Source organism: Schistocerca nitens, chromosome 1 (genome assembly GCF_023898315.1).
Source record: "Schistocerca nitens isolate TAMUIC-IGC-003100 chromosome 1, iqSchNite1.1, whole genome shotgun sequence".
Lineage (NCBI taxonomy): Eukaryota > Metazoa > Arthropoda > Insecta > Orthoptera > Acrididae > Schistocerca > Schistocerca nitens.
This window is the reverse complement of record NC_064614.1, coordinates 553,808,043-553,822,497: the sequence shown is the minus strand read 5'-3', so window position 1 is coordinate 553,822,497 and position 14,455 is coordinate 553,808,043. Positions and strand designations below refer to the sequence as shown.

The 14,455-nt window shown below is 43.1% G+C and overlaps 2 non-coding genes across 2 annotated transcripts; both read left to right on the top strand.

Moving 5' to 3' along the window:
- Positions 1-7,819: 7,819 nt before the first annotated feature.
- Trnat-cgu (transfer RNA threonine (anticodon CGU)) lies at positions 7,820-7,891 on the top strand. Its single transcript has one exon. It is a non-coding gene; the product is annotated as a tRNA-Thr (tRNA).
- A 333-nt stretch (positions 7,892-8,224) lies between these two features.
- Trnan-guu (transfer RNA asparagine (anticodon GUU)) lies at positions 8,225-8,298 on the top strand. Its single transcript has one exon. It is a non-coding gene; the product is annotated as a tRNA-Asn (tRNA).
- The last annotated feature ends 6,157 nt before the right edge of the window (positions 8,299-14,455 follow it).

Sequence of the window (14,455 nt, the reverse complement as noted above, 5' to 3'; positions counted from 1 at the left end):
TAGTACAGCAGTTCGGTAGGAAGAAACATGTGAATAAATAATGATTAATAGTTTGTTTTGGTACCTGTAATAGATCACAATTTCAATTATTAAAATGAATAAATGTGCATTGGTGGCCCCACGTTGAGCGCCAGTGTGGCGTTCGCTGGGTTATTCAGTGGTTCGGTATTTAACTAATTTGTAGATGGAAATCATAATCTTATTTTATTACATTGAGTAATTACTAAATAATTTTTCTCCCGGCTAAAGCTTTGATCAAGTTGCTAAAGAAATCCAAGTTAACGTCGTGTTAAAGTGTTGTCTGTAAGTTGTGTAAGTGTCACTAACTCGCAGTTCATACAACGGATTCTATACAACTATGGATTATGGTGGAAACAGTTATCTTCAGCAAAACGATCATTAAAACCACCGAATATCAGCCGCGCACAACACTGACGTATGTTACCTGAAACAATATTCTACGCAACTCGTGCGTAATTAATTTCGGCTCCATACATCAGCTACAAAAGTTTGTTAGAACGATCGTGCTATGAGCACTGTTTTTAAAGAACCAATCTGATTCGAATTATTTTCATTAAAATGAGTTTGGAACCACCGGTGCACATTTATTTTTACACATTTGTATTACGTTTGGCATTTATGTCTGTAGAGTTGCGTAATTTGAATTTGCCGCTGAGACAATTGTTAAGATGGCGCAGACAATTGATAAAGACTTTCTATTGTTAGAGCAAATAAGTATTTTAAATGCTATTAAACTTAACAGAAACTATACTTTCGTATTGTGCACTATTTAGACTTCATCAAGAAAACGTTTGATTTGTTTCTAAGGAAAACACAGACAAAAACGCGGTACAAATCGCTATCGTCAATGGCTGCGCTCGTTGCAGCGGAAAGAAATACTTAACACAGATAATGCTTACTGAGAGAGGAATTAAAGTTGCAAATAATTATTCATTCATGTTTATAATAATAATGAACTCTATTTTCAAGTAATAATTAACAAATAATTACAATTTCTTAACAGACCTCAGTTCGATATGCGTCCGCAACTTACAAAAGCCAACCGACAAAAGGTAAAAACAAAGGAAGACAAACGCAGATCATAAAAGGAATTTACAATTATCTTTGTCTTTGTATGATACACATCGATATGTCTAATTACATAATAGAATATTATATAAATAATTAATAAGTTTTCACTGTTTTTTCATACGTCGAATACATAATGTTTATAACTGTTAGAGGCATAATTTCCTCTCGTCGCTCTGTAGCCAAAAATTTATCTCGTGGATGTTACAATAGCCATGAAGAGAAACGTATAGACACTTTGTCAAGTATCAGAGATATGTGGGAATAAGATTAACGTACCAAGACCAAAGGAACTTCAGATTGTCAATTGTAAACAGCCTCCAGTATCGAGCTACGTAATATCTATGTTTATTATTATTTTAATAAATGTGTGTGAAAATTAATCAAGTTCTGTTTAAAGTTGGTCACCGTCAATCTGCTACTCTAAACGTGAAAGTGTCATTCCTATCGTCTGACCTAACGGCAGAAGATAAACACGCCACGATAAGACCACGAGACATATTGCTGACACTCGCCTACTTCGTTAGAGCGACAAGTCAAATAATCTGATGGTGTGTGTACCGAAGGTCTTACAGTACGCACACCACACTTACACAAAATTTCCAGTCTGTGTGTTCAATGACAGCTAGTTCTAAATGTAGAAAAGTTAAAGCGGATGAGTGGGACGATCGAATCTGTAATGCTCAGATTCAGTATTACTAGCGTCCTGCTTGACACAGTCAAGTCGCTTGAATACCAGCGCGTAACGTTGCAAAGCGATATGGAACGAACACGTGAGAACTGTGGTAGGGAAGGCTGATGGTCGGCTTCAGTTTACTGGGAGAATTTTAGGAAGAAGTTATTCACCTGTGAAGGAGACCGCGTATAGGATGCACGTGCGATTTGTTCTCGATTACTGCTGGAGTCTTTGGGATCCGTACCAGGTCGGATTGAAGAAAGATATCGAAGCAAATGAGAGGCGGGCTGGTAGATTATTTACCGGTAGGCTCGAACAACATTTAAATGTTACAGAGATGCTTTGGCAACTCAAATCGAAATCCCTGATGGGAGGACGGTGTTCTCTTAGATAAACAATATTGAGAAAACTTAGCGAACCGGAATTGGAAGCCGACTGCCAAACGATTCTGCTACCGGCAACATACATTGCGCCTAAGGACCAAGGAGGTAAGATACGATAATTTAGACCACATGTTGACCGTCGTTTTTACCTCGCTCTATTTGCGAGTTGAACAGGGCGAGTAGAGATACAGGGTACCCCTCCGTCACGCATCGTATGGTGACTTGCGGAGTATCTATGTAGATGAAGATGTAGATGTAGATGTAGAAATAGAGTAGCGATGAGACTGCCAGTATTTCGAACAAAATGTCTTGTCTAGTTTGCCATACGTTTTCGGTAAGTGGCCTGTTTTAAATATTCTATGCAGTTCCTCTGGCTGGTTATTTTCTTGCGTTCCTGTGCCCAGTTCCCGTTGGTTGCGCAGTCTACTTCAAACGATACTGTATCTCGTTTTTATGGTCTAATAATCTTTGTGGACTTTGTTTATACTTAGAAGGCTGTTATCGTGGGAAGTAAAGATGCTTAAGGGCTGATATCTTCGCGGATTTTTTCTTTCATCAGGGCTCCGACTTCTTTCTCTGTGTATTTTATGAGCTTCGGAATTTTACCACACTATTTTTGATTAGCGTCGATAATCCATTGTCGACAGATGTCTTCACGATAATGGTTTAGTACCTTCGGAGAAAGGTCATGATTGCAACTTTCCAATGATACTGAGCGCCCACTGCGTGGAGACGATGATTACAGCCAATGCACGAGGGCTGTTTGGAAAGTAAGATCGCATCGATCACGAAATTGAAACCAGAAAGAAAATTCAACGAAACTTTCCACAGATGTGTTGGGCAGCGTCTCTATTACGCCCATAGAAGCGTCACGCCGTCCTTCTCAGTTCTAAGCGCACAGCGAGCGTGGAAAATGCATGGAAAACAGCCTCTCCCAAGTGTGGGTGTCTGCCGAGAGATTTCGCCTGATTTCATGCAACCACACGTAAGGTAACTCTCGTGCAGTTCCTTCTTAATGGCAGTTTAAAAATGGTTCAAATGGCTCTGAGCACTGTGGGACTTAACATCTGTGGTCATCAGTCCCCTAGAACTTAGAACTACTTAAACCTAACTAACCTAAAGACATCACACACAACCATGCCCGAGGCAGGATTCGAACCTGCGACCGTAGCAGTCGCGCGGTTCCGGACTGAGCGCCTAGAACCGCTAGACCACCGCGGCCGGCTCTTAATGGCAGTTCTCGGTCGCAGAATGCAAGGGCAGGTAGGACGCTGCTGCAGCGGTTTCCATAGGAAGTCTTTGATCACCCACCATACAGCGCTAGCGCGGTCTTGGCTCCCTCTGGTTTTCATCTCTGCTCAGATGAACCGCTGGCTATGAAGACAACACTTTAGCACAGACAACGAGCTGCAGTCCAGCGTAGAAAATTGTAGAGAAGCACAACAGGGTGCCTTCTACGACGAGGATATTGGAAAGATGGTACAACGCTACGAGAGATGTCTACATCGGAGCAGCGATTATCTATAGAATTAGCTGGAAAGTGTAGCTAACTGCTGCAAATAAAATAGTTTTGAAACTTCACGGAAGATTAAGACTGTATGCCTGACCGGGACTCGAAACCGGGACGCCGGCCGGAGTGGCCGAGCGGTTCTAGGCGCTACTGTCTCGAACCGCGCGACCGCTACGGTCGCAGGTTCGAATCCTGCCTCGGGCATGTATGTGTGTGATGTCGTTAGGTTAGTTAGGTTTAAGTAGTTCTAAGTCCTAGGGGACTTATGACCTCAGAAGTTAAGTCCCTTAGTGCCCAGAGCCATTTGAACAAATAGGGACCTTTTGCCTTCTGCGGGCAAGTGTTCTACCAGCTGAGCTACCAAAGCACGACCGACGACCCATCCTCACAGCTTTGCTTCCGCCAGTACCTTGTCTCCTACCTTCCAATGTTCACAGAATTTCTCCTACGGACTCGAGTCGGTGCGGCGCAAGGTTTTAATCTGCCAGGAATTTTCGTATCCGAGCGCACTCCGCCACAGTGTGAAAATTTCGTTCTGAAAACAGTACTGATTTTCATTATGGTTTCCATTTAGCGACCCATAGTTCCTTACTTTCCGAAAAGCCATCGTACGTATGGTTCAAAGATGCAGGCTGCTGTACTTCAAGGAAATCAAGATGGGCTTGAACGATTTATCGGTATCACGATACTTGGCATGAAGGGTGCGTTTCATTTCATCGTACGTTTCAGAAGTGACAGCTACACCGTCAACCAGATATCTCGGCTCCCTCTCCGAATAGCTTGGCAATATTACATTTTTATGAACCTGGGCGATTACCGTATTTTGAGCTATGGAAAATGAAAACTGTTTTCAGAAACAAGACCTGGGTTCTGCATCGTCCGCAAATGGCTCCATTCCGACGGGCGGCAGCTTAGAGGAGCGCGCATGTGGTGTGGCAATGGCAGGAGGCTGAGCGGAAGCGACAGATAGTTGCCTCTCCTTTATGCTCGCAGTTTTTAAAATACTGCGTTCGGAGTTATCAGTATATTAAAATATAAACTTTCACGGCCAGAAATATCATGTCCATTATAATTATCCGGGCTGTTATGCCGTGGTCGGTTGATGAATTCCGTATTGTTTCCCAACGTTTCGTCTCCGACTGCGGGAGACATCTTCAAGGGGGTCCGTAGCTTGATGGAAGGTCCAACACACACACTGGCTCGCTACTGACTGCCGCTAAATTCCGTGTCCGCGCGCCCCCGCGCCGCGGCGTGACGTCACGTGTTTTGAAAACGTCAGTGCAATTGGCCGCTGTCCGTCGCCGTCGATCGCCGTTGCCATCACCCAGTAGTGGACGAGTGGTACACATCTTCTTTAACACCGGCATCCATATACCGTTTAATTTGACGCCCTCCTCCTTTCGGTTGAAATTATTTCGGTGTTTAGCGATTTCGATTGCCATCCTGTAGGGCCTTTCGTAGTATCCGCTAGTGGCCGCTAGTACTTGCGTCTCCTCGAAACGAATATTGTGGTTCCCTGGCTGGAAAGCATGCGCCGCAACAGCTGATCGTTCCGTTTCTCCTCTTCTACAATTTCCCTTGTGCTCTTCCAAACGTTTAGAAACAGTTCTTTTGGTGGTACCCACATAAACATCACCACAGCTGCATGGGATCCTATACACTCCAGATTTTTCCAATGGTTTGCGAGCGTCCTTGGCAGGCCTAAGGTATTCCTGTATCTTCCTGGTGGGCTTGTAAATTACGGTAATATTCCGCTTCGTCAAGATCCTCCCTATTCTTTCCGTTACATTTTTAACAAACGGCAGGAAAACCTTAGATTTTGCAGTAGCCTGTACGTCAGTATGATTTCTGCGTGGCTGCCTCAACGCACGTTTTATTTCGGCGGACGAATATCCGTTCTTCGTTAGTGCATTGTGGAGATGTTCCATCTCAGCGTCGAGCAACTCAGGTTCACAAATATTTCTAGCTCTGTCCGCTAACGTCTTGATAACACCCCGCTTCTGTTGTGGGTGGTGGTTCGAATTCCGGTGCAAATAACGGTCCGTGTGCGTGGGTTTGCGGTACAGTGAGTGGCCCAAACTACCATTTTCGTTTCCAAACACAAGCACATCGAGGAAATGTAGTTCGCCGTCTACCCCCTCCTCCATTGTAAACTGAATTCTTGAGTTTATATTGTTCAGATGTTCGTGGAACCGGCTTAGTTCCTCCCTACCATGTCTCCACAACACAAACGTGTCATCCACGTATCGGAACCATACATTTGGTTTCTTGCTGGCAGTACCTAAGGCCTGTTCTTCGAATTTCTCCATAAAGAAGTTTGCAATTACGGGACTTAGGGGGCTTCCCATAGCCACGCCATCCGTTTGCTCATAAAACTGTTCATTCCACTTGAAGTATGTGGTCGTCAAACAACACTTAAACAGCTCTAAAATATCGGCAGGAAAAATTCGATCCAGCTGCACCAATACATCATTAAGTGGAACCATGGTAAACAGCGATACCACATCGAAGCTGACCAATATGTCCTCCGGCTGGACCACTATGCCATTCAATCTGCTGATGAAATGTGTCGAATTCATTATATAAGAGTCCGAACGGCCCACATGTGGTTTTAACAGCGTAGTCAAAAACTTGGCTAACGAGTAGGTGGGCGAACCAATGGCACTTAGTATCGGTCTTAACGGAACATTTTCTTTATGAATTTTGGGCAATCCATAAAGCCTCGGTGGTAGCGCAACCGAACTGCAGAGACCTTTCTGTACACTCTCTTCAATGGAGGACTTTTTTATTAACCGCGACACAGTTCTGAGAACGTTGTTAGTGGGGTCCTTATTCAGCTTCCTATATGCTTGCGGATCCAGTAGATCCGTAATTTTTCTCTGATAGTCCGCCACATCCATAACCACCGTTGCGCTTCCTTTGTCAGCTGGGAGAACCAAAATACTATCGTCGTCATTCAGGAGTTTTAAAGCTCTTCTCTCAACCAACAGTTATATTACTTTTCGGCGGTTTTGCATTGGCTAATATTCTCACTTTTTCTATACGGATTTCTTCAGCTGTTACAGAATCTACACTGCGAATTCCTGCTTCTACATTGGCTATAATTTCTTCCGTGGGCACAAAACGCGGACTAACAGCAAAATTTCCTCCCTTGGCAAACACAGATGTCTCATCGTCAGATAACGAACGTTTGGACAAATTGATAACGGTCCGGGAAAGGACAAATTGATAACGGTCCGGGAAACGTCTAAATGCCGAACAGTCTGATTAGGTAGCAAATTATCAAACTTCTTCTTCTGTCTACTAGACGTCGTCAACATACGCTTCCCCATGGTATCATGCAGTAGGCTATCAATTTTATCCCAGTCACCGCTGCACAGTTTATTACTGATCGTAATATGGAGAGACATTAACTTTCAGTTTGTGCTTGCCAAGTCCCGTCGGGTCTGCTGAATGCGCTCTCGTAGTAAGGCCTCCTCAGTCCGTTCGAAAATGCGTTGTGCCTTTCCCGAATAGAACAGTCGCTTTATCTTCAGAAACTTCGGTATAACGCCGACAGCTCTGCAACGAGACAGGAATGTGAGGGAACACAAAAGCTGCACTCTCTTCTTCTGGAGTCCTTCCAGGCGTCGCACTTCTCTTGACATCTCCTCCCCGTAGAGGCGTCTGATACTAAAATGTAAACTTTCACGGCCGGAAATATCATGTCCATTATAATTAAGCGGGCTGTTATGCCGTGGTCGGTTGATGAATTCCGTATTGTTTCCTAACGTTTCGTCTCCGACTGCGGGAGACATCTTCAAGGGGGTCCGTAGCTTGATGGAAGGTCCAACACACACACTGGCTCGCTACTGACTACGCCAGTGCCACTGTGGACAACAGCATAGTGTAGCCATAGAGAGGAGCCGAAAGGCGCATTTCGCAGTCGAGCCACGCTATCCCACAAGCTGTGCACTAGGTCAAGATTGTGCAGACCGCAAACCTTTGGTGGCCCGACGATCGTCGTCGATCGTAAGGGCGAAACAGTCAAGAGATTTGGAAAACGGCAATGTGGACACCCCCAGCAGCAGCTGGGTGCCAAATCCGATATCTGGTCGAGGGCTGCAAGATTCAGTATGATGAAGCGACAATTCGGGGATAGCTCACAAACGCAAACCTGCCGCCTTCTTAGCTCAGTGGTAGAGCACTGGTCTCGTAAACCAGGGGTCGTGAGTTCGAACCTCACAGAAGGCATTCATTTTTTTTACCTTCCTGCAAGGAGCGGAGCTATCTCGAGCAGCATCTAACACATGGCAGTACACTGAATGAAAGGGAAGTTCCACAACCTATGACAAGTATTCTACTGGCCTCAGAGTTTTTCTGAATGCATAGGCAGAACAGTGGTCTGTATGCATTTTGTAGTATAATCTCATGCTTGGCGATGTCATTCGTTTATGAGCCTCGCTTCAGTGTGCATGCACGTTATCCATGTGAAGAGGCGTAAGCAGATGCTACCATTCTGCGAGATTCCTACAGGGGGTATACGAATTGCGTTGATATACAGAGCACATGTGAGCCAAAGTCAAGGTCTCCGTGGCGCAATGGGCCAGCGCGTTCGGCTGTTAACCGAAAGGCTGGTGGTTCGAGCCCACCCGGGGGAGAAATCGTTTTAACCGTCACCGAGGTGAGGACATACGTCAACTTTGTTAGAGATACACAGTTAGTGTGACAATTTGGCTGTGTTTGAGTGATGCCACAGAGCCTTATACACATTCAGCCAAGTGACACTGTAGGTAAAAACATGGCCCTACACAGACGTTCTGCTGTTTTCCTATTTATTCGTCATGTGTGACACTGCAGTAGAGCGACGCCCACTACAAAAGACGTATTATTTACATTCAATTTCAGCGTATACGTCGCGAGTGCCATATAACAGGGCCTGTCTGTCGATGTCGATTTGTATTTGGTGTCTCTTAAGTGTCGGTCTGCAGTAGGCCGCTGTTGGCCGAGCGACGTGCAGTAGACCGTTTCTTTTCGAGAAATTAATTTTTTTCTATTTTTATACTTAAATGTACTAATTAGTAACAGGAATGTACAAGGTGGCTGACTTTGCTGACAAAGATGCAAAATGATGCAGCGCTCCTTTATGGTTTCATTAAATAAATGTCATCTTTCCGGAAAGTTCATCTTCAACAATATAATTTTTTGTGAGCTGATACAAATTAAATACATGAAGACGTATAAGATCAACATCTTCCCCCATGAACCATGGACCTTGCTGTTGGTGGGGAGGCTTGCGTGCCTCAGCGATACAGATGGCCGTACCGTAGGTGCAACCACAACGGAGGGGTATCTGTTGAGAGGCCAGACAAACATGTGGTTCCTGAAGAGGGGCAGCAGCCTTTTCAGTAGTTGCAGGGGCAACAGTCTGGATGATTGACTGATCTGGCCTTGTAACATTAACCAAAACGGCCTTGCTGTGCTGGTACTGCGAACGGCTGAAAGCAAGGGGAAACTACAGCCGTAATTTTTCCCGAGGACATGCAGCATTACTGTATGATTAAATGATGATGGCATCCTCTTGGGTAAAATATTCCGGAGGTAAAATAGTCCCCCATTCGGATCTCCGGGCGGGGACTACTCAAGAGGACGTCGTTATCAGGAGAAAGAAAACTGGCATTCTACGGATCGGAGCGTGGAATGTCAGATCCCTTAATCCGGCAGGTACGTTAGAAAATTTAAAAAGGGAAATGGATAGGTTAAAGTTAGATATAGTGGGAATTAGTGAAGTTCGGTGGCAGGAGGAACAAGACTTTTGGTCAGGTGATTACAGGGTTATAAATACAAAATCAAATAGGGGTAATGCAGGAGTAGGTTTAATAATGAATAAAAAAATAGGAGTGCGGGTTAGCTACTACAAACAGCATAGTGAACGCATTATTGTGGCCAAGATAGACACAAAGCCCATGCCTACTAAAGTAGTACAAGTTTATATGCCAACTAGCTCTGCAGATGATGAAGAAATTGATGAAATGTATGACGAGATAAAAGACATTATTCAGGTAGTGAAGGGAGACGAAAATTTAATAGTCATGGGTGACTGGAATTCGTCAGTAGGAAAGGGGAGAGAGGGAAACATAGTAGGTGAATATGGATTGGGGGGAAGAAATGAAAGAGGAAGCCGCGTTGTAGAATTTTGCACAGAGCATAACTTAATCATAGCTAACACTTGGTTCAAGAATCATAAAAGAAGGTTGTATACCTGGAAGAATCCTGGAGATACTAATAGGTATCAGATAGATTATATAATGGTAAGACAGAGATTTAGGAACCAGGTTTTAAATTGTAAGACATTTCCAGGGGCAGATGTTGATTCTGACCACAATCTATTGGTTATGAACTGCAGATTGAAACTGAAGAAACTGCAAAAAGGTGGGAATTCAAGGAGATGGGACCTGGATAAACTGAAAGAACCAGAGGTTGTAGAGAGTTTCAGGGAGAGCATAAGGGAACAATTGACAGGAATGGGCGAAAGAAATACAGTAGAAGAAGAATGGGTAGCTCTGAGGGATGAAGTAGTGAAGGCAGCAGACGATCAAGTAGGTAAAAAGACGAGGGCTAATAGAAATCCTTGGGTAACAGAAGAAATATTGAATTTAATTGATGAAAGGAGAAAATATAAAAATGCAGCAAATGAAGCAGGCAAAAGGGAATACAAACGTCTCAAAAATGAGATCGACAGAAAGTGCAAAATGGCTAAGCAGGGATGGCTAGAGGACAAATGTAAGGATGTAGAGGCTTATCTCACTAGGGGTAAGATAGATACCGCCTACAGGAAAATTAGACCTTTGGAGAGAAGAGAACCACTTGTATGAATATCAAGAGCTCAGATGGCAACCCAGTTCTAAGCAAAGAAGGAAAGGCAGAAAGGTGGAAGGAGTATATAGAGGGTTTATACAAGGGCGATGTACTTGAGAACAGTATTATGGAAATGGAAGAGGATGTAGATGAAGATGAAATGGGAGATACGATACTGCGTGAAGAGTTTGACAGAGCACTGAAAGACCTGAGTCGAAACAAGGCCCCGGGAGTAGACAACATTCCATTAGAACTACTGATGGCCTTGGGAGAGCCATTCATGACAAAACTGTACCATCTGGTGAGCAAGATGTATGAGACAGGCGAAATACCCACAGACTTCAAGAAGAATATAATAATTCCAATACCAAAGAAAGCAGGTGTTGACAGATGTGAAAATTACCGAACTATCAGTTTAATAAGTCACAGCTGCAAAATACTAACGCGAATTCTTTACAGACGAATGGAAAAACTGGTAGAAGCGGACCTCGGGGAAGATCAGTTTGGATTCCGTAGAAATGTTGGAACACGTGAGGCAATACTAACCTTACGACTTATCTTAGAAGAAAGATTAAGAAAAGGCAAACCTACATTTCTAGCATTTGTAGACTTAGAGAAAGCTTTTGACAACGTTAACTGGAATACTCTCTTTCAAATTCTGAAGGTGGCAGGGGTAAAATACAGGGAGCGAAAGGCTATTTACAATTTGTACAGAAACCAGATGGCAGTTATAAGAGTCGAGGGGCATGAAAGGGAAGCAGTGGTTGGGAAGTGAGTGAGACAGGGTTGTAGCCTCTCCCCGATGTTATTCAATCTGTATATTGAGCAAGCAGTAAAGGAAACAAAAAAAAAATTCGGAGTAGGTATTAAAATTCACGGAGAAGAAGTAAAAACTTTGAGGTTCGCCGATGACATTGTAATTCTGTCAGAGACAGCAAAGGACTTGGAAGAGCAGTTGAACGGAATGGACAGTGTCTTGAAAGGAGGATATAAGATGAACATCAACAAAAGCAAAACGAGGATAATGGAATTTAGTCAAATTAAATCGGGTGATGCTGAGGGGATTAGATTAGGAAATGAGACACTTAAAGTAGTAAAGGAGTTTTGCTATTTAGGGAGTAAAATAACTGATGATGGTCGAAGTAGAGAGGATATAAAATGTAGACTGGCAATGGCAAGGAAAGCGTTTCTGAAGAAGAGAAATTTGTTAACATCGAGTATAGATTTAAGTGTCAGGAAGTCGTTTCTGAAAGTATTTGTATGGAGTGTAGCCATGTATGGAAGTGAAACATGGACGATAACCAGTTTGGACAAGAAGAGAATAGAAGCTTTCGAAATGTGGTGCTACAGAAGAATGCTGAACATTAGATGGGTAGATCACATAACTAATGAGGAGGTGTTTAATTGGATTGGGGAGAAGAGAAGTTTGTGGCGAAACTTGACTAGAAGGAGGGATCGGTTGTTAGCTCATATTCTGAGGCCTCAAGGGATCACAAATTTAGTATTGGAGGGCAGCGTGGAGGGTAAAAATCGTAGAGGGAGACCAAGAGGCGAATACACTATGCAGATTCAGAAGAATGTAGGTTGCAGTGGGTGCTGGGAGATGAAGAAGCTTGCACAGGATAGAGTAGCATGGAGAACTGCATCAAACCAGTCTCAGGACTGAAGACCACAACAACAACAAAGATCAACATCGGGGAAGATCAGTTTGGATTCCGTAGAAATGTTGGAACACGTGAGGCAATACTGATCCTACGACTTATCTTAGAAGAAAGATTAAGGAAACGCAAACCTACGTTTCTAGCATTTGTGGACATAGAGAAAGCCTTTGACAATGTTTACTGGAATTCTTCCTTTCAAATTCTGAAGGTGGCAGGGGTAAAATACAGGGAGCGAAAGGCTATTTATAATTTGTACAGAACGCAGATAGCAATTCCAAGAGTCGAGGGACATGAAAGGGAAGCAGTGGTTGGGAAAGGAGTGAGAAAGGGTTGTAGCCTCTCCCCGATGCTATTCAATCTGTATATTAAGCAAGCAGGAAAGGAAACAAAAGAAAAGTTCGGAGTAGGTATTAAAATCCATGGAGATGAAATAAAAACTTTGAGGTTCGCCGATGACATTGTAATTCTGTCAGAGACAGCAAAGGACTTGGAAGAGCAGCTGAACGGAATGGACAGTGTCTTGATAGGAGGGTATAGAATGAACATCAACAAAAGCAAAACAAGGATAATGGAATGTAGTCGAATTAAGTCGCGTGATGCTGAGGGAATTAGATTAGGAAATGAGACACTTAAAGTAGTAAAGGAGTTTTGCTATTTGCGGAGCAAAATAACTGATGATGGTCGAAATAGACTGGCATTGGCAAGGAAAGCGTTTCTGAAGAAGAGAAATCTGTTAACATCGAATATAGATTTAAGTGTCAGGAAGTCATTGCTGAAAGTATTTGTATGGAGTGTTGCCATGTTTGGAAGTGAAACGTGGACGATAAATACTTTAGACAAGAAGAGAATAGAAGCTTTCGAAATGTGGTGCTACAGAAGAAAGCTGAAGATTAGGAGGGTAGATCACATAACTAATGAGGATGTATTGAACAGAATTGGGGAGAAGAGGAGTTTGTGGCACAACTTGACTAGAAGAAGGGATCGGTTGGTAGGACTTGTTCTGAGGCATCAAGGAATCACCAATTTAGTACTGGAGGGCAGCGTGGAGGGTAAAAATAGTAGAGGGAGACCAAGAGATGAATACACTAAGCAGATGCAGAAGGATGTAGGCTACAGTAGGTACTGGGAGATGAAGAAGCTTGCACAGGATAGAGTAGCATGGAGAGCTGCATCAAACCAGTCTCAGGACTGAAGACCACAACATCAGCAAGATCAACCACCTTTTATGTTGTGGTAAAAATAGGGAAGACCACCAAAACGGTCTCAAAAATACGCAATGGAATGGAATCGAATGCCGGAGATAGCGTATTCGCAGCTGTGTCCATTGAGGTCAGCTGAAGCTCCAACTCACGAAAGTGGATTGAATGCTCAGAGTGAAAATATCAGTCGAACCGCCAGTTCAAAACAAAATCCATTTGCTGCATTGTGTCCGAGTTTGGACGCTATTCAAAAATAGTTCAAAAAGATCTGAGCATTAAGGGACTTAACTTCTGAGGTCATCAGTTCCCTAGAACTTAGAAATACTTAAACCTAACTAACCTAAGGACAACACACACATCCATGCCTGAGGCAGAATTCGAACCTGCGACTGTAGCGGTCGCGCGGTTCCAGACTGTAGCGCCTAGAACCTCTCGTCCACTCCTGCCTGCGTGGACGCTATGATAAGAAAGTTTTGAACAATTACAGTTTCAACAAAATGAGATGTCATTAAAGCCAAATGAAATATGACCTGGAATGACATTCAAGTTAAAACAAATGTCAACTAAGCAAAATGATTTAGCATCAAAACTGATAAGTTTGTCAACTGACGTAACCAATTTACCCTGTTAATAAGGTGCAATGTCATCCAAACTGACAAATTTATTATCACAACAGGATAATTTAAAGACTGAAATCACAGAACTAAAAAATGCATACCAGGGGCTTCCTGGTACAATACGGCAGTTAACTGACGCTCAATCAGAACTCAAAGAGTCTGTTTTTAAGCTGAACGAAAAGGTACATCGTTTTACATCCAAACAGAAAGTTAAAACAGGAGAGCAGTTTGCTGAAGAAAAAGATTTTTCCAGGTTCTTTTGCCGTGAAATGCAAGTAAAAACACAAATAAATGAAAGGTTAGCTTCACCACTAACAGTTGTACTTCAGTAAAAATGGACAAGACAGAATTGAAGCAAATTAAAACTGCTTTGAGTGAGGATTTACCTGATTGGTGAGATAATGTCATTTCTCTAATCAGTGTATAACAGGAGCTGCCCTTGGTTAAGGGAACAGAAAATTAAAATCCTCTCTCTGCTGCTAG